The sequence below is a fragment of the Arachis hypogaea genome, chromosome 18 (assembly GCF_003086295.3).
Source record: "Arachis hypogaea cultivar Tifrunner chromosome 18, arahy.Tifrunner.gnm2.J5K5, whole genome shotgun sequence".
Lineage (NCBI taxonomy): Eukaryota > Viridiplantae > Streptophyta > Magnoliopsida > Fabales > Fabaceae > Arachis > Arachis hypogaea.
Genome location: NC_092053.1, coordinates 33258476 through 33279736, shown reverse-complemented (window position 1 = coordinate 33279736; position 21261 = coordinate 33258476). Strand labels below are relative to the sequence as shown.

The 21261-nt window shown below is 38.9% G+C and overlaps 1 non-coding gene across 1 annotated transcript; it reads left to right on the top strand.

Moving 5' to 3' along the window:
- Nucleotides 1–3209: 3209 nt before the first annotated feature.
- Nucleotides 3210–3313, top strand: LOC112773550 (small nucleolar RNA R71). Its single transcript, XR_003188096.1, has one exon. It is a non-coding gene; the product is annotated as a small nucleolar RNA R71 (small nucleolar RNA).
- The last annotated feature ends 17948 nt before the right edge of the window (nucleotides 3314–21261 follow it).

Here is a 21261-nt window from a genome sequence, read left to right as displayed (position 1 = left end):
ACACTCTATTTCCAGTGATCTGACTTAAACAATCAAGCATGCATACCACCACTTAATTCTACTTGATTTGTCACTAATTGAGCCAAGTTACTTTTGTTCAAACTTTTCTTTTATTTTTGGAAACAGAACAAGCATGGCAAGCATTTGTTTAAGAAGGTGGAGTTATATCCAAACATCTAGGTATTCACTTTATTCAAAGCAATACACAGACACACATACTAGAGACTTCACATTAAAACTTAAATGACTCATAATGAAAGAAAGCTCATAAAGAAAATTCACCAATTATCATTTGATTATTAAGGAACGAGACCACCTCTTATTTATTGCTTGGTTCTTCTTAATTCTTAGGATCCTGCTTCTTCTTGCTTCCTGCCTCTTTTTGACCACTTGTGCTTCCTTTGTCTTTTTCCTCCATTTTTGTCTTTTCTTTTGTACCTGCACAAACAAACAAGTTTGCTATCATTTTTCGGTCCATGTGAATGATGAATAGTACTTGCACATGTAATTCAATGATTGACTTCATGAGCTTATAGCCGTGACTTTTGTATATATGCACACTTATTATTGGACACCAAACTTAGTGTTTGGTAAAGTCTCCTAATGACATGAAATCCATATTGGTTGTCCTTAATGAATGTGCATAATTCTAATAAATCATAGTCACTTTGGCTCTTTGATTCTAAACAAAGTTACTACCCTAAGTAATTGAAACCAAAGTATTAAAACATGCGAATGGTATACTTGTCATGAATTTTGAAATCCAGAGGAACTTCTTGCTTTTCATAAACTGTGTTCAAGAGGAACACCAAACTTAATGTTTGGTCGTGCACCTTGAATGAAAGATGGAATCCAATTTGAGTAAGATTTGGGAGTGCCTTCAGGCACACCAAACTTAGAGACCAATTGTAATTTACATGCAAAGTTTAGTGCACTTTATCAATAGTTGTCCTGAGGATTCAAGTTCATGCATAAGAAACCATGCTTTATTAGATGTAAAGCAAAGCATAAAAGATTAAGGATACTAAAAACATGGGTTGCCTCCCATGAAGCGCTTCTTTAACGTCACTAGCTTGACGGTTGTCCCTTGTTAGGGTGGATTGTAGTGTTTGACGTCTTCTCCTCTCACTATGCAAAAGTCCCCACTTGATTCCTTCATGACCTCTAAATGTTCCATAGAAAGAACTTTCCTGATTGTGAACACTTGAGGGCGCTGGGAAGGAATTGTTTTGAGGCCAGGTGGGATTGGCAGATAATGACTTGATATCACTTTATCTCCCGGAGAGAAACCTTCAGTGGGAATTTTCTTGTTTCTCCACCCTCTTGGCAATTTCTTTACAATTCTTCCCTTTCTCTTGAAGCTTTCTTCATTGACCCTTATGCCGGGAGGATCCTTCTGATCTGTTTCTATTGATTCTTGTGGCTTTAACTCTTGCAATTCTTGTTTGCTTTCCAAGGACTGTTTCAGAGTTTCAGCTGCCGGATTGCCTTCCTCCAAACACAGATGGCTACTCTCATCCTTAGGCTTTTCATGTTCTGGTTCAGGCTCAGATGCAGGTTTGAAAACATTAAAAATGAGCTGTTCATCATGTATTCTCAAAATTAGCTCTCCTTGTTCTACATCTATGAGTGCTCTAGCAGTGGCTAGAAATGGCCTCCCCAGAATGATGGGGTGTAGGTAGCTTTCCTCCATGTCCAAAATGACAAAGTTTGTAGGGAAAAAATAATTTCCCACTTTCACCAGCACATTCTCAACTACCCCTTCAGCTTGCTTCTGAGTTTTGTCAGCCAGTTGTATGATTACATCAGTGGATCTCACCTCATTCAGTTGTAGCCTCTTCATAAGAGTTAGAGGCATCACATTTATGCTAGCTCCTAGATCACAGAATCCTCTGTCAATTTTTGTTTCTCCTATGATGCAAGGAATACGAAAACTTCCTGGGTCTGTTTTCTTAGAGACTGTGTCCTTCTTGATGAGAGCACTGCATTCTTTGTTCATTGTTACCGTTTGTCCTCCCTTCAAAACTCTTTTCTTGCTCAACAATTCCTTTAAATACTTGATGTGTGTAGGCATTTGATGGAGAATCTCAAGAAAGGGAATATTGATATGGAGAGACTTAAATGTCTCTAAAAACCTTGAATAGGTTTTCCCTTTTTCACTTCCTCCTAACCTCTGAGGAAATGGTGCTTTTGGTTGGTATATTTCCAGCATGCCTTTTTGCAGTTCCTTGGCTTGCTCAGTTTCACTTTCCTGCTTAGCTTCCTCCACACCTTCCTTCAAGATTTCTGGCTCCTGTTTTGAGGGTCTGATTCCTTCTTCTTCTGAGACTTCCTTCAATATGGTGATGGCCTTGCATTCTTCCCATCTCACTCTCTTTTGTTCCCCTTTTGGATTCTTTTCTGTGTCACTAGGGAACACTGCAGTTGATTTCGGGGTCTGTTGAGATAGCTCTCCTACTTGAGACTCCATCCTCTTGAGTTTTTCACCATGGTTCCTTAAGGTAGCTCTCACATCATCCCTGAAGCTTTTCAATTCGGTTATGTCTTGACTCATGGTTGCCATCATTCCTTCTATCCGGGTTAATTGATCTTGAAATTGTTGGTTCGGATTAGGTTGGGTAGGTTGATTATTTTGGCCATGATATGGTGGTTGGGAGTAAGTGTTTTGTGTGGCTTGGTATGATCTTTGGTTGGAGTTTTGGTATGTGGAATTGTTATGTTGGTTGTGGTTGTAAGGTTTGTGGTTTTGTGGTTGGGTTTGTTGGTTCCCCCACCCAAAGTTTGGGTGATTTTTCCATCCTGGGTTGTAAGTGTTGGAATGTGGATCATATGATTGCCTTTGTTGGTTTCCCACATAGTTGGCCTCTTCCCAATCACCTCCTTCAATGCTTACTTCCTCTTGATCTTGTGTGTGTATTGCAGCCACTTGCTTTGTTTCTAATTGCCTGGTAAGCTCTGCTAGTTGCTTGGCAAACACTTTGTTTTGGGCTAGAATTGTATCAACATGGTTTAGCTCCATGACTCCCTTAGTGTTGTGCCTCTCTGATGCATAGTAGTACTCATTCTCAGCCACTGTCTCAATCACTTCAATGGCTTCTTCCACAGTCTTTTTCTTGTTTAATGAACCTCCCGATGAATGGTCTACCGCCTTCCTTGATTCATAAGAAAGTCCATCATAGAAAATATGCAATTGCACCCAGTCATGGAACATGTCTGGTGGGCATTTCCTTGTCAAATCCTTGAATCTCTCCCATGCCTCGTAGAGAGTTTCACCATCTTGTTGTCTAAAAGTTTGAACCTCAGATCGAAGCCTATTGACCTTTTGTGGGGGGTAGAAACGTGCCAGAAACTTGCTTTCCACCTCATCCCATGTTGTTAGACTCCCCCTTGGGAATGATTCCAGCCACTTAGCTGCTTTGTCCCTAAGTGAAAATGGGAACAAAAGCAGTTTATAGGCATCTTCCTGGACTCCATTGGACTTCACAGTGTCACAAATTCTCAGGAATTTTGTGAGATGTTGGTTGGGATCTTCATTAGCACTCCCACCAAATGAACAATGATTCTCCACAAGTGATATTAGCTGTGGTTTGAGTTCAAAATTGTTGGCCTGAATTGGTGGTTTCTGAATGCTGCTACCACAATTCCCAGAGGTTGGGTTTATGTATGAACTAAGAACCCTCCTCTCAGGAATGGCATTGTTTCCATCAGCTCTCTCATGGTTGTGAACTTCTCTATCCATGTTGAGATCTAGAGCTTCCTCAAAATTGTCCTCAGATTCTCCTTCAGATTCTTCTTCTCCCAGTACTCTCTTCCCTCTTGCTTCCCTTCTAAGTCTATGAAGGGTCCTCTCTGGTTCGGTATATGGAGGAGTTGATGTCTCTCCTCTCCTACCTGTCATACAAGAACACAACACAGGCAACAACAAGTGAAATACTCTTGGTTAATGGAAGAGTATGGTTAGAGCAATTGAGGAATTAATTCAAACAGTTAGTGAGTCAGTGAGTTAGTTGCTTGAATTTAAAGGCATAAAGAAAGAAAGCATGTAACAGAGTGCAGAAATTAAAATTCAACAAGTAACTTGTACTGAATTAATCAAAACACAAAAAAAAAATGCTCAATCTAGTTAACTTCCAATTGGAGAATTGTCAATCGAAAACCAATCCCCGGCAACGGCGCCATAAACTTGATGCGCATAAACTAGTTATGCTACGATTTAGGAAATTGCACGATCGGCAAAATTCCTTCCGGCAAGTGCACCGGTTATCGTCAAGTAAAAACTCACAATAGAGTGAGGTCGAATCCCACAAGGATTGGTTGAGTGAGCAATTCGGATTAGAAGTGTGTTCTAGTTGAGCGGAATCAAGATTTAGATGAGAATTTCGGAATGTAAAATTGGCGGGAAAAGTAAATGACAAGAAATTGAAATGGCGGAATCTTAAATTGCATGAATTAAAGAGCAGAAGCTAAATTGCTGAAATTAAAAGGGAATGGGGGTGATTGCAAGAATTGAGTTGCAGAATGTAAAGAGAAATTGGAAATCAGAAATGGGGAATTCATTGGGTGTTAGGAGATATTGAGATCTCCGAATCAAAACATGTATATCTCTTCCTCAACCAATGCGTTCATTAAATTTTGCTTGGCAATCTTATATGATTGGATCCCAATCCCTTGGCTCACCAATTCTCTCTAAAAACAAACAAATTCCCAATCCCTTGGTTTAAATGTTCATAAGAAGAGATGATGCTCGATTACTGATTATACCACACAGTTTCATGAACCACAATTTGGTAGGATTACATGTCACAATATCCATCCAAACCCCAATCCAATTCACTGTGAGAAAGCTTCTCTAGCATGAATCCTCCATTCCTTTCCCAAGGTTCCGAAGGATTCCAATTATGGGTAGTTTCTTTCCCAAGACAACTACCCAATGGAATTAGAACGAGAAGCTTTCTAACAAAATTCAAGAGAAAAGATTGAAGAAGAAGATAAACTATTATTGATTCATTGAATTACAATAGAGCTCCCTAACCCAATGAAAGGGGTTTAGTGAGTCATAGCTCTGAATTCAACTACAAAGATATGAAAACTAGCTCAAAATGAAAAGGTAAAAAAATCCCTTCTAACTTAAATTCTATCCTATTTATACACTTTCTATATTGAGCTTCTGTTGTGTTTCTTGGGCTTTGAGGCCTCTCCCTGCTTTCCTTTTGCCTTGGGTTTATGATCCATAATCTTGATGAGGCTGCTGATCCAAATTCTGTAACATTCATTGAGCCAACTTAGTGATAATCAAATAATGGCACATGACTCAATAAATTGAAATTTCAGACTCATCAATCCTTCAGGCCCAATCCCATAAACCATGATATTCAATTGGGTTTCATACCAGAATAAGTTTAAGTTAATGTTTGTGCTCAAATACTAACTTAAACCACAATATTTTTGGTCCAGAAACCTTTTCCAAGAGTGGCGTTTAAGTTGCAGTTTAAGCTTAAACTGCAGCTTAAACGCCAGACACTTCCAGTGAGGCCTTTTGTAGAAGCACGTTTAAGCTTCAGTTTAAGGTTAAACTGAAGCTTAAACGTGGAAATGGAAGAAGGCAGCCCTGGAGAGTCATGTAGTCGAACACGTTTAAGCTTCAGTTTAAGGTTAAACTGAAGCTTAAACGTGGATATAGGAAGGGCAGCCCTGGAGGTCGAACACGTTTAACCTCCAGTTTAAGGTTAAACTGGAGGTTAAACGTGGAAATGGAAGGAGGCATCCTGGAGGTCGAACACGTTTAACCTCCAGTTTAAGGTTAAACTGGAGGTTAAACGTGGAAGCTTAGAAGGGTAGCCCTGGAGGTGTCGAACACGTTTAAGCTCCAGTTTGAGGTCAAACTGGAGCTTAAACGTGGAAATGGAGAGAGCAACCCTGGAGGAGAAAACTTGGTCGAACACGTTTAAGCTCCAGTTTGAGGTCAAACTGGAGCTTAAACGTGGAAATGGCTCCCTGGTGCTTTTCCCATTCTGGCGTTTAACCTCCAGTTTAAGGTTAAACTGGAGGTTAAACGTGGAACTCCTTCCTGAGTGGCATTCTCATTCTGGTGTTTAACCTCCAGTTTAAGGTTAAACTGGAGGTTAAACGTGGAATGCTTCTTTGGTGAGACTTTCATTCTGGCGTTTAACCTCCAGTTTAAGGTTAAACTGGAGGTTAAACTTCAATTCCAGCATTTCTTAGCCTTCCTGATTCTGGCGTTTAAGCTCCAGTTTAGGCTTAAACTGGAACTTAAACTCCACATGTGATATTCAAGCTTCCTTTATTGATTTTGTTGCTTCCTTGCTTAGCCTCTTCTTCCCTGAAATCATCCAAACAATTGCATCAAAGTCTTGCAAAATTTCATGAGAAATCTTCCATTCATAGCATTCAAGTAATATAACTAAAACTCATGGAATTTGCATTAAAATCATACTGTTTGGATGGTTCATTGCTTTGTTCTTCATTTAACCATTTTTGGTTACTTTAAGCTCAAGAAAATGCATAAAACAACTAAAACTAACAGAAAAATGCTAATGAAACTAGCCTAAGATGCCTTGGCATCACCACTCACATCCATCCTCTCTTCCCCCAAAAAAAAATCCCACCTACCTTTAAATTCAAAAAAACTTTTCCTCCCAAACCCAACCCTAAATGGCCAAACCTTAACCCTCCCCCACTCCTATATAAACCCCTCCTTCTTCCTTCATTTCACACAACAAAACCCTCTCTTCTTCCCCTTGGCCGAAACCTACTCTCTCTCCATCTCCCCCATTTCTCTTCTTCTTCTACTTCTTTCTTTCTTCTTTTGCTCGGGAATGAGCAAATATTTTAAGTTTGGTGTGGTAAAAGCATAGCTTTTTGTTTTTCCATAACCATTTATGGCACCTAAGGCCAGAGAAACCTCTAGAAAGAGGAAAAGAAAGGCAATTGCTTCCACCTCTGAGTCATGGGAGATGGAGAGATTCATCTCAAAGGTCCATCAAGACCACTTCTATGAAGTTGTGGCTAAGAAGAAAGTGATCCCTGAGGTTCCTTTCAAACTCAAAAAGAATGAGTATCCGGAGATCCGACTTGAGATCCAAAGAAGAGGTTGGGAAGTTCTCACCAACCCCATTCAACAAGTCGGGATCCTAATGGTTCAAGAGTTCTATGCAAACGCATGGATCACTAGGAACCATGATCAAAGAGTGAACCCGAATCCAAAGTATTGGCTTACCATGGTTCGGGAGAAATACTTAGATTTCAGTCTGAAAAATGTAAGGCTGGCGTTCAACTTGCCAATGATGGAAGAAAATGCACGCCCCTACACAAGAAGGGTCAACTTTGATCAAAGGTTGGACCAAGTCCTCATAGACATATGTGAGGAAGGAGCTCAATGGAAAATTGACTCAAGAGGCAAGCCGGTTCAATTGAGAAGGCATGACCTCAAACCAGTAGCTAGGGGATGGCTAGAGTTCATTCAGCGCTCAATCATTCCTACTAGTAACGGGTCTGAAGTTACTATAGACCGGGCCATCATGATCCATAGTATCATGATTGGAGAAGAGGTGGAAGTTCATGAGATTATACCTCAAGAACTCTACAAGATAGCTGACAAGTCCTCCACTTGGGCAAGGTTAGCCTTTCCTCACCTCATATGCCGCCTCTGTAATTTGGCTGGAATTGACATAGATGGAGACATCCTCATTGAAGAGGATAAGCCCATCACTAAGAAAAGGATGGAGCAAATAAGAGATCATGGACCTCAACATGAGCATGAGGAAATTCCTCACCATGAAATCCCTGAGATGCCTCAGGGGATGCACTTTCCTCCACAGAATTATTGGGAACAAATCAACACTTCCCTAGGAGAATTAAGTTCCAACATGGGACAACTAAGGGTGGAGCACCAAGAGCACTCCATCATCCTCCATGAAATAAGAGAAGATCAAAGAGCTATGAGGGAGGAGCAAGAAAGACAAGGAAGAGACATAGAGGAGCTCAAGAGCACCATTGGTTCTTCAAGGAGAGGAAGACGCCACCCTCACTAAGGTGGACTCATTCCTTAATCTCCTTGTCTATTTATTTTCTGTTTTTCGATTTTTGAGCCTTATGTGTTATTTATGTTTGTGTCTTTACTATATGATTACTAGTGTCTAAGTGTCTATGCCTTAAAGTTATGAATATGAATCCATCACCTCTATTAAATGAAAACTGTTTTAAAAACAAAAGAACAAGAAGTACATGGTTTCGAATTCATCCTTGAAACTAGTTTAATTATTTTGATGTGGTGACAATACTTTTTGTTTTCTGAATGAATGCTTGAACAGTGCATATGTCTTTTTGAAGTTGATGTTTATGAATGTTAAATATGTTGGCTCTTGAAGAATAAGGAAAAAGGAGACATGTTATTTGATAATCTGAAAAATCATAAAAATGATTCTTGAAGCAAGAAAAGCAGTGAATACAAAAGCTTGCAAAAAAAAAGTATAGCGAAAAAAAAATAGAAAAAGAAAAAGCAAGCAGAAAAAGCCAATAGCCCTTAAAACCAAAAGGCAAGGGTAAAAAAAAGGATCCAAGGCTTTGAGCATCAGTGGATAGGAGGGCCTAAAGGAATAAAATCCTGGCCTAAGCGGCTAAACCAAGCGGTCCCTAACCATGTGCTTGTGGCGTGAAGGTGTCAAGTGAAAACTTGAGACTAAGCGGTTAAAGTCAAGGTCCAAAGCAAAAACAGAGTGTGCTTAAGAACCCTGGACACCTCTAATTGGGGACTTTAGCAAAGCTGAGTCACAATCTGAAAAGGTTCACCCAGTTATGTGTCTGTGGCATTTATGTATCCGGTGGTAATACTGGAAAACAAAGTGCTTAGGGCCACGGCCAAGACTCATAAAGTAGCTGTGTTCAAGAATCAACATACTGAACTAGGAGAATCAATAACACTATCTGAATTCTAAGTTCCTATAGATGCCAATCATTCTGAACTTCAATGGATAAAGTGAGATGCCAAAAGTATTCAAGGGCAAAAAGCTACAAGTCCCGCTCATCTGATTGGAGCTAAGTTTCATTGATATTTTGGAATTTATAGTATATTCTCTTCTTTTTATCCTATTTGATTTTCAGTTGCTTGGGGACAAGCAACAATTTAAGTTTGGTGTTGTGATGAGCGGATAATTTATACGCTTTTTGGCATTATTTTTACACAGTTTTCAGTATAATTTAATTAGTTTTTAGTATATTTTTATTAGTTTTTAATTAAAATTCACATTTCTGGACTTTACTATGATTTTGTGTGTTTTTTTGTGATTTCAGGTATTTTCTGACTGAAATTGAGGGACTTGAGCAAAAATCAGATTCAGAGGTTGAAGAAGGACTACAGATGCTGTTGGATTCTGACCTCCCTACACTCAAAGTGGATTTTCTGGAGCTACATAACTCCAAATGGTGCGCTCTCAATTGCGTTGGAAAGTAGACATCCAGGGCTTTCCAGAAATATATAATAGTCCATACTTTTCTTGAGTTTAGATGATGCAAACTGGCGTTCAACGCCAGTTCCATGCTGCATTCTGGAGTTAAACGCCAGAAACAGGTTGCAAAGTGGAGTTAAATGCCAGAAACAGGTTACAAACTGGCGTTCAACTCCAAGAGAAGCCTCTACACGTGTAAAGCTTAATGCTCAGCCCAAGCACACACCAAGTGGGCCCCGGAAGTGGATTTCTGCATCAATTATTCATTTCTATAAACCCTAGTAACTAGTTTAGTATAAATAGGACTTTTTACTATTGTATTCACATCTTTGATCAGTTTTATGCTATCTTAGACCTTTATGGGGGCTGGCCATTTGGCCATGCATGGACCTTCATCACTTATGTATTTTCAACGGTAGAGTTTTTGCACACCATAGATTAAGGTGTGGAGCTCTGCTGTTCCTCATGAATTAATGCAAAGTACTATTGTTTTTCTATTCAATTCAAGCTTATTCCGCTTCTAAGATATTCATTCGCACCCAAGAACATGATGAATGTGATGATTATGTGACGCTCATCATCATTCTCACTCACGAACGCGTGCCTGACAAACACTTCCGTTCTACATGCAAACAAGCTAGAATGAGTATCTCTTAGATATCTAATACAGGGGACCGAGTCCGAGATATTAGAATCTTCGTGGTATAAGTTAGAACCCATGGATGGCCATTCTTGAGATCCAGAAAGTCTAAACCTTGTCTGTGGTATTCCGAGTAGGATATGGGAAGGGATGGCTGTGACGAGCTTCAAACTCGCGAGTGCTGGGCGTAGTGACAGACGCAAAAGGATAGTAAATCCTATTCCGGTATGATCGAGAACTGACAGATGATTAGCCATGCAGTGACAGCGCATTGGACCATTTTTACAGAGAGGATGGGATGTAGCCATTGACAACGGTGATGCCCTACATAAAGCTTGCCATGGAAAGGAGTAGGAATGGTTGGATGAAGACAGCAGGAAAGCAGAGGTTCAGAGGAACGAAAGCATCTCTATACGCTTATCTGAAATTCTCACCAATGAATTACATAAGTACCACTATCCTATTTTATATTTTATTTATCTTTTACTTATCAATTCATAAAATCAGTTGAATCCGCCTGACTGAGATTTACAAGGTGACCATAGCTTGCTTCAAGACGACAATCTCCTGGGATCGACCCTTACTCACGTAAGGTTTATTACTTGGACGACCCAGTGCACTTGCTGGTCAGTTGTGCGAAGTTGTGACAAAGAATTAAGATTATGAACGTGTGTATAAAGTTTTCAGCGCCGTTACCAAGGAATGGAACAGTCACGATTTCTGCGCACCAGTAAGCATGAACCCTAGGAATTTGCCAGCTTCTACCGCAATGGTACATTTTGTGGGGTTTAGTCTCATCTCGTGTTTTCTTATGGTACCGAATACCTCGGCGAGGTCGGGCAGCAGTGTTTCTTTTTGTTGGGTTTTTATTAGCATGTCGTCTACATAGACTTCCATCAGCTTCCCGATATGGTCGGCGATTACTTTGTTCATCAGCCTCTGATATGTGGCCCCTGTGTTCTTGAGTCTGAATGGCATTACTACAAAGCAGTAGTTTGCTCTCGGGGTTAGGAACGAGGTCTTCTCTTGGTCGGGTTGATGCATTGGGATCTGGTTGTACCCTGAGTAGGCGTCCATGAAGGAGAGGTACTTGTATCCCGATGAGGCGTCGACTAGGGTGTCGATATTCGGGAGGGGATAAGGGTCTTTTGGACAGGCTTTATTGAGATCGGTGTAGTTTACACACATCCGCCACTTTTCATTTGGCTTTTTGACCAGTACGACATTGGTCATCCACAATGGGTACTTGACCTCCCTTATGAACCCGGCCTCTAGCAAGGCCTGCACCTGTTCCTCCACGACTGTGTTCTCTCTGGGCCGAGCTTTCTGAGCTTTTGTTGCACTGGTCGAGATCCGGGGTACACTGTCAGTTTGTGGCACATTAAGCCGGGATCTATGATGGGCATGTCCGCGGCCTTCCATGCGAAGAAGTCATAATTATCCCTTAGGAACTTTATTAGCAGCTCCTTTAGGTCTTCTTTTAGGTTTGCACCTATGTTTGTTGTTTTATCTCGGGTGTCTCTGATTTGGACCTCTTCGGTCTCGCCTTCTGGTTGAGGATGAAGTTCTTCGCGAGCCCGGGCTCCTCTGAGTTCAATGGCATTGGCTTTTTTTTCCTCTGGGATCGCCCTTTAGGTTCAGGCTTTCATTATAGCAGCGTCGTGCGAGCTTTTGGTCTCCTTTGACGGTGGCTATGCCTTCTGGAGTTGCGAACTTCATGCATAGGTGGGGAGTGGAGACTACTGTGGCGAGTTGATTTAAGGTCATACGGCTGATGAGCGGATAATTTATATGCTTTTTGGCATTATTTTTAGGTAGTTTTTAATATGTTTTAGTCACTTTTTATTATATTTTTATTATTTTTTAAATAAAAATCACATTTCTGGACTTTACTATGAGTTTGTGTGTTTTTCTGTAATTTCAGGTATTTTCTGGCTGAAATTGAGGGAGCTGAGCAGAAATCTGATTCAGGCTGAAAGAGGAATGCTGATGCTGTTGGATTTTGACCTCTCTGTACTCGGAATAAATTTTCTGGAGCTACAAGAGTCGAATTGGTGCGCTTCGAACTGGGTTGGAAAGTAGACATCCAGGGCTTTCCAGCAATATATAATAGTTCATACTTTGCTCAAGGATAGACGACATAAACTGGCGTTCAACACCAGTTCCATGTTGCAGTCTGGCGTTCAGCGCCAGAAACAAGTTACAAGTTGGAGTTCAACGCCAGAAACAGGTTACAACCTGGCGTTCAACTCCAGAAACAGCCCAGGCACGTGAGAAGCTTAAGTCTCAGCCCCAGCACACACCAAGTGGGCCCCAGAAGTAGATTTTTGCACTATCCATCTTTGTTTACTCATTTTCTATAAACCTAGGTTACTAGTTTAGTATTTAAACAACTTTTAGAGACTTATTTTGAAACTCATGACATTTTAGATATGAACTTTGTACTCTTTGATGGCATGAGTCTCTAAACTCCATTGTTGGGGGTGAGGAGCTCTGCTGTGTCTCAATGAATTAATGCAATTACTTCTGTTTTCCATTCAAACACGCTTGTTTCTATCTAAGATGTTCATTCGCACTTCAATATGATGGATGTGATGATCCATGACACTCATCACCATCCTCAACCTATGAACGCGTGCCTGACAACCACCTCCATTCTACATTCGATTGAATGAGTATATCTTGGATTCCTTAATCAGATTCTTCGTGGTATAAGCTAGAATCCATTGGCAGCATTCTTGAGAATCCGAAAAGTCTAAACCTTGTCTGTGGTATTCCGAGTAGGATTCAGGGATTAAATGACTGTGACGAGCTTCAAACTCACAAAGGTTGGGCGTAGTGACAAACGCAAAAGGATCAATGGATCCTATTCCAGCATGAGTGAGAACCGACAGATGATTAGCCGTGCGGTGACAGCGCACCTGGACCATTTTCACTGAGAGGACGGATGATAGCCATTGACAACGGTGATCCACCAACACATAGCTTGCCATAGGAGGAACCTTGCGTGCGTGAAGAAGAAGACAGGAGAAAAGCAGAGATTCAGAAGACAAAGCATCTCCAAAACTCCAACATATTCTCCATTACTGCATAACAAGTATCTATTTCATGCTCTCTTATTTTTCGCAATTCAAACTGATAAATATAATTGATATCCTGACTAAGAGTTACAAGATAACCATAGATTGCTTCAAGCCAATAATCTCCGTGGGATTCGACCCTTACTCACGTAAGGTATTACTTGGACGACCCAGTGCACTTGCTGGTTAGTTGTGCGAATTTGTAAGAAATAGTAATATTGACATTGACATATACAAATTCGTGCACCAAGTTTTTGGCGCCGTTGCCAGGGATTGTTTGAGTTTGGACGACTGACGATTTATTTTGTTGCTTAGATTAGGAAAAATTTTTCTTTTTGGTTTAGAGTCTTCTATTATTGTTTTTTGATGAAATCTCTTTTATAAATCCTTATTTTTTTTTCTTTTTAAATTTTTCAAAAATTTTATAAACTGATAATTGAGTTTTTCTGTTTGAGTTTAGTTCCATATTTTAAGTTTGGTGTCAATTGCATGTATTTCTTTTCTTTTAAATTTTCGAATTTGTGTTCATTGTTCTTCCTTAATCTTCAAGTTGTTCTTGTTTATTTTCCTTGTTTGATCTTTAGTTTTTTCTTGTTTTGTGATTTTTCTTGTTTTTCTTGTGCATTCTAGAATTATTGGTATCTAAAAAAATATATATAAAAAAATAATATATTTTTATACATTAAACACCTTGTTAAAACACTTTAAATTTATAACTCAATTTGCTAGAGCGTTGTGTCTATGTTCTTGTGAATAGTTGCTCCTTTGAGTCTTTCTTTCTAAAATCTTTTCAAAAATAATTTTTCTTTGATTAAATCTTGTGTCAAATTTTAAGTTTGGTGTTTTCTTGTTAGTTCTTATTTAAATTTCGAAAATTAGTTTTTGGTTTTCTAAAAATTTTAAGTTTGGTGTTCTTTTTTTATGTTCTTGAGTCCTTTGAGTCTTTGACTTTTTGTTCTTCGTGTTCTTGTGAATCTTCAAGGTGTTCTTGAGTCTTTCTTGTGTTTTGATCTTAAAATTTTTAAGTTTGGTGTTCCTTGGTGTTTTTCCTCCAAATTTTTTAAAATAAGGAGCATTAGATCTAAAAATTTTAAGTTTTGTGTCTTTTTATTGTTTTTCTCTTTCCTCATTGAATTCAAAAATATCTTTTTCCTTTATTTTAATTGATTTTCGAATTTTCCTTTTAAAAATTCAGATTTTATTTTAAAAATTTGTTATTTTATCTTATCTTAGTTTTAAAATTTCAAAATTCAAATCTTTTAAAAAAAAAAACATATCTTTTTCAAAATCTTATCTTATCTTATTTCAAATTTCAAATTTCAAAATTCAAAATTCAAATTTTAAAATTCAAATTTCAAAATTCAAATTTTAAAATTCAAATTTCAAAATTTAAAATTTAAAATTTAATTTTCAAATTTAAAAATCAAATCTTTTCAAAATTTAAATCTTTTTCAAATCCTTATCTTATATTGTTGTTTTTTTCGAAAATTCAAAATTCAATTTTCAAATTTCAACTTTCAAATTTCAATTTTCAAATTTCAATTTTTAAATTTTCAAATTTCAAATTTTAAAATTTTAAAATTTAATTTTCAGATTTAAAATTTAAATTTCAAAACTTTTTAATTTAAATTTCTTATCTTCTCTTACCTAGCTTATCTTATCTTTTCTAATCTCAAATCTTAAAATCAAATCTTTTTCACATCTTTTCTTTTTTTAATTATTTTATTTTATTTTCTTACAAGTATCTTTAATTTTAAGACATATCTTTTTCAAAACTTCCTAACCAATTTCTCCTTCTTCATTTTTTTTTGAAAATCCTCACCCACATCTTTTTTCAAATCTTTTTAATTAATTAATTTAGTTTTCAATTTTCTTTTATTTTTCTTCAAATTTTCGAAATTATAGTCAATTTTTTATTTATTTTATTTTATTTTATTTTAATCTCAGTTTTCAAAAAAAAAATTTGCAACCCACATCATCTCCCTTTCTCCATCATGGATCTAAGTGGAAATGAGCAGTCCAGAAGGACTCTGGGGTCATATGCTAACCCCACTACTGCTTCATATGGGAGTAGTATCTGTATACCCTCCATCGGAGTCAGTAGTTTTGAGTTGAATCCTCAGCTCATTATCATGGTGCAGCAAAGTTGCCAGTATTCTGGTCTTCCACAAGAAGAACCTATAGAGTTTCTGGCACAGTTTTTACAAATTGCTGATACAGTACATGATAAGAAAGTAGATCAGGATGTCTACAGATTATTACTATTTCCATTTGCTGTAAAATACCAAGCTAAGAGGTGGTTAAATAACCAACCTAAGGCTAGCATAAGGACATGGAAACAGCTGTCAGAAAAATTCCTGAATCAATATTTCCCTCCAAAACGGATGACACAGCTAAGACTGAACATCCAAGGCTTTAAACAAGGAGATAATAAATCTCTTTATGATGCTTGGGAGAGATACAGAGAGATGCTAAGAAAATGCCCCTCTGAAATGTTTTTAGATTGGGTGCAGTTAGACATCTTCTATTATGGGCTTACAGAGAAAGCTCAGATGTCTTTGGACCACTCAGCTGGTGGATCTATACACATGAGAAAGACAATTGAAGAAGCTCAAGAGCTCATTGATACAGTTGCCAGAAATCAGCATCTGTACCTAAGTAGTGAGTCTTCCATGAAAGAAGAGGCTAAAACAGTAACTTCTGAACTCAGTCCTGCAGAACAAGTTACTGAATTCAATCAGCAATTAGATTTTCTAACAAAACAGCTAGTTGAATTCAAAGAGATACTACAAGACACAAGAATGGCTAATATGAATATAGAAGTACAGTTGAAGCAAACAAAACAGCAGTTATCAAAACAAATAAGAGAAGAGTGCCAAGCAGTTCAATTAAGAAGTGGAAAAATATTAAATGCCTCACTTCAGAGCAGCAGAAAGCCAAGAAAAGAACAACTGACAGAGGATGAGCAAAATACTATCCAAAATCCCTCTGAGGATAGTAAGAGCCCAGAGAGGAATAACTCTGGCGTTCAAATGCCAGAAAAGGGTGCAAAGCTGGCGTTAAACGTCCAACCCACGCACAGTTCTGGCGTTCAAATGCCAGGAACAGGCAAGGAGCTGGCGTCAAACGCCTAATAGAAGCTCAGTTATGGCGTTCAAACGCCAGAAACAGGTAGGAAGTTGGCGTCCAATGCCAATCAAGCTTCCAACCCTGGCATTCAAACGCCAGTGAGGGATCAGACACACACAAGTGCTGATAACAACCCCTCTAAAAAGGCTTTCCCAACCACTTCTGTAGGAAATAAACCTGTAGCAACTAAGGTTGAGGAGTACAAAGCCAATATACCTTATCCTCAAAAACTCCGCCAAGAGGAGCAGGATAAGCAATTTGCTCGCTTTGCAGACTATCTCAGGACTCTTGAAATAAAGATTCTTTTTGCAGAGGCACTTGAGCAAATACCCTCTTATGCCAAGTTCATGAAAGATATCTTGAGTCATGAGAAGGATTGGAGAGAAACTGAAAGAGTTCTCCTCACTGAAGAATGCAGTGCAGTCATTCTGAAAAGCTTCCCAAAAAAGCTTAAAGATCCCGGGAGCTTTATGATACCATGCATATTAGAGGGTAATTGCACCAAGACAGCTTTATGTGATCTTGGGGCAAGCATCAACCTAATCCCTGCATCCACCATCAAAAAGCTTGGCTTGACTGAAGAGGTCAAACCAACCCGGATCCGTCTTCAACTTGCTGATGGCTCCATTAAATACCCATCAGGCATAATTGAGGACATGATTGTCAAGGTTGGGCCATTTGCCTTCCCTACTGACTTTATAGTGCTAGAAATGGAGGAGCACAAGAGTGCAACTCTCATTCTAGGAAGACCATTCCTAGCAACTGGACGAATCCTCATTGACGTCCAAAAAGGGGAGATAACCCTGAGAGTCAATGAGGATGAGTTTAAGTTGAATGTTGTCAAAGCTATGCAACATCCAGACACATCAGACGACTGCCTGAGCGTTGATATTATTGACTCCCTAGTAGAAGAGGTCAATATGACTGAGAGTCTCGAATCAGAGCTAGAGGACATTTTTAAAGATGTTCAGCCTGATCTGGAGGATTCAGAGGAATTGAAAGAGCCTCTAAAACTTCCTCAGGAATAGGAAAAACCTCCTAAACCCGAGCTCAAATCATTACCACCATCCCTGAAATATGCATTTCTGAGAGAAGGTGACACTTTTCCTGTGATCATAAGCTCTGCTTTAAATCCCCTTGAAGAGGAAGCGCTACTTCAAGTGCTAAGGACACACAAGACAGCTCTTGGGTGGTCCATAAGTGACCTTAAGGGCATTAGCCCAGCAAGATGCATGCACAAGATCCTATTAGAGGATGATGCTAAGCCAGTGGTTCAACCACAGAGGCGGCTAAATCCAGCCATGAAGGAAGTGGTGCAGAAAGAGGTCACTAAGTTACTAGAGGCTGGGATTATTTATCCTATTTCTGATAGCCCCTGGGTGAGTCCTGTCCATGTTGTCCCTAAGAAGGGAGGTATGACAGTGGTTCATAACGAAAAAAATGAACTGGTTCCTACAAGAACAGTTACAGGGTGGCGTATGTGTATTGACTACAGAAGGCTCAATACAGCCACCAGGAAGGATCACTTCCCTTTACCATTCATAGACCAGATGCTAGAAAGACTAGCAGGTCATGAATACTACTGCTTTTTAGATGGCTATTCAGGTTACAACCAAATTGCAGTAGATCCTCAGGACCAAGAAAAAACAGCATTCACATGTCCATCTGCAGTATTTGCATACAGAAGAATGCCTTTTGGTCTGTGCAATGCATCTACAACCTTTCAGAGGTCCATGCTCTCTATCTTCTCTGATATGGTAGAAAAATTTCTGGAAGTCTTCATGGATGACTTCTCAGTATTTGAAGACTCATTTAGCTCCTGTCTTAACCATCTAGCACTTGTTCTGAAAAGATGCCAAGAGACTAACCTGGTTCTAAATTGGGAAAAATGTCACTTTATGGTGACTGAAGGAATTGTCCTTGGGCATAAAATTTCGAACAAAAGAATAGAGGTGGATCAAGCTAAGGTAGAGGTAATTGAAAAATTACCACCACCCACTAATGTTAAAGCAATCAGAAGCTTTCTGGGGCATGCAGGATTCTATAGGAGGTTTATAAAGGATTTTTCAAAAATTGCAAAACCTCTGAGCAATCTGCTAGCTGCTGACACGCCATTTATGTTTGACACAGAGTGTCTGCAGGCGTTTGAAACTCTGAAAGCTAAGCTAGTCACAGCACCAGTTATTTCTGCACCAGACTGGACATTACCATTTGAACTAATGTGTGATGCCAGTGACCATGCCATTGGTGCAGTACTGGGACAGAGGCATAACAAGCTTCTGCATGTCATTCATTATGCTAGCCATATTTTAAATGATGCCCAGAAAAATTACACAACCACAGAAAAAAAGCTGCTTGCAGTGGTTTATGCCATTGACAAGTTTAGATCATACTTAGTAGGATCAAAAGTGACTGTGTACACTGACCATGCTGCTCTTAAATATCTACTCACAAAACAGGATTCAAAGCCCAAGCTCATAAGATGGGTGTTGCTTCTGCAAGAGTTTGATATAGAAATAAGAGACAGAAAAGGGACAGAGAATCAAGTAGCTGATCACCTATCCAGGATAGAACCAGTAGCAGGAGCATCCCTCCCTCCTACTGAGATCTCTGAAACCTTTTCGGATGAGTAATTGTTTGCTATTCAGGAAGCTCTGTGGTTTGCAGACATTGCAAACTACTAGACACAAGGTTCTCCTTCTGTAACCATGGAGAGGAAGCATGAAAAGCTTCTCTCAATACAGAGTCAAACAAAACCCCCACATTCAAACTCAAAGTTTGGTGTTGAGAGGCCACAACCAAACTCTAAGTTTGGTGTTGGGAGGTTCCAACCTTGCTCTGATTATCTGTGAGGCTCCATGAGAGCTCACTGTCAAGCTATTAACATTAAAGAAGCGCTTGGTGGGAGGCAACCCAATGTTATTTAATCATATCTATTTTATTTTCTTTTTGTTATTTCGTGATTTATTAGGTTGATGATCATGTGAAGTCACAAAAACTACTGAAAAATAAAAAATAGAATGAAAAATAGCATTGAAAATAGCACACCCTGGAGGAGAGCAGTCTGGCGTTTAAACGCCAGAAACAAGCATTTGTCTGGCGTTTAACGCCAGAAACAAGCATCTGCCTGGCGTTAAATGCCAGAAACAGGCTACATTTGGGCGTTTAATGCTAGAAATAAGCAGTCTGGTGTTAAACGCCAGGATTACACAGCAAGGGCGTTTTACACGCCTAATTGGAGTAGGGATGTTAAGTCCTTGACCCCACTTGATCTGTGGACCCCATAGGATCCTCTACAGGATTTATGGACCCCACAGGATCCCCACCTACCTCACCATTCCAATTCAAACCATTTTCCTCCCATACCCACCCATTCACACTTCTCCTTCTACTCCCTTCTATCTTCTTGTGCTCGAGGACGAGCAAACCTTTTAAGTTTGGTGTGGAAAAAACCGTTGCTTTTTGTTTTTCCATAACCATTTATGGCACCTAGGCCGGAGAGACCTCTAGAAAGAAGAAAAGGAAGGCAGTTGCTTCCACCTCCGAGTCATGAGAGATGGAGAGGTTCATCTCAAGGGTCCATAGTTCAGTGGTAGAGCATTTGACTGCAGATCAAAGAGCTATGAGGGAGGAGCAACAAAGACAAGGAAGAAATATAGAGGAGCTCAAGAGCACCATTGGTTCTTCAAGAAGAGGAAGATGCCACCCTCATTAAGGTGGACCCATTCCTTAATCTCCTTGTTCTTATTTTCCTATTTTTCGTTTACTATGCTTCATGTTTAATTATGTTTGTGTCTTTACTATATGATCACTAGTATCTAAGTGTCTATATCTTAAAGATATGAATGTCCTATGAATCCATCACCTTTCTTAAATGAAAATTGTTTTCTGAACATACAATACTAGTGATTTAATATTTTGTAATTTTTAATTTTGTAATTTTTATTTACATACAATATCTTTTAGTTATAGGATTTAATATTTTATTTTAATTTTAAATCAAATTAGGTTAGAATTAAAAGGGAAAAGATTCACCATTAGAGGGGGATCTTCTCACTTCCGTATCTTGTTTTCTCTGTAAGTCATGAGCCACTAAACCTCCTTGGTTAAGGTTAAGAGCTCTGTTTATTTTTATGGATTAAGACTAGTGCTTTTCTATTTTAATGTGCTTTTCTATTTTAATTAATATATTGATTCAGTTTCAAGAATTACTTTTGTTCTTCATTTTATGAATCTGGGCGGAACGAGAGTTTGACCCTTATTCTAGATGCGTTCTTGTGACCCTTGGAAGAGGTCCCTCACCTGAACAAAGCTTGAAAGTAAATTCCTCCTAAATTGCTAATTACTTGAACTAATCTGGATATGTGACATATAATCCATTTAGCTTTGGGTAATTAGGGTTTTTGAGGCCATAAACTAGATTTGAACTTAACCCTCTAATCAGAATCAAGTGACCAAGACATTGGTGGTTGATGAAGGTTAGAGGAGACTAAATCTCTAAGAGATTAGGGTTTAGTTAATTACAGTTTGCCATGAAATGAATATTTCATGATTAAAATAGTTGGTAAGAAAACTTAATCTAGAAATGTAAACATCTCCGATACCTTAATTGCTTTCTCTCATTGATTTCTCACCAATTCTCTTATTTGCTTTCTTTACTCTTGAAATGCTGTTTAATGCTGTTTCAAATCACCAAACCCACTGTTCTGCTTACCTAACTAAACCAATCAGTCGACCCTTATTGCTCAATCAATCAGTCTTCGTGGGATCGACCCTCACTTACTTGAGGTATTACTTGGAAGACCCGGTGCACTTGCTAGTTCAGTTGTGGATATTCCAAAAATTCGCACCAATAGACTTATTCAAAGAACCTCAATTACAAGTCCTACCCCTCTAAAAACCAAAAGAATCAACGACCAGGGAAAAATAAATTCTAACAACTCAGCTA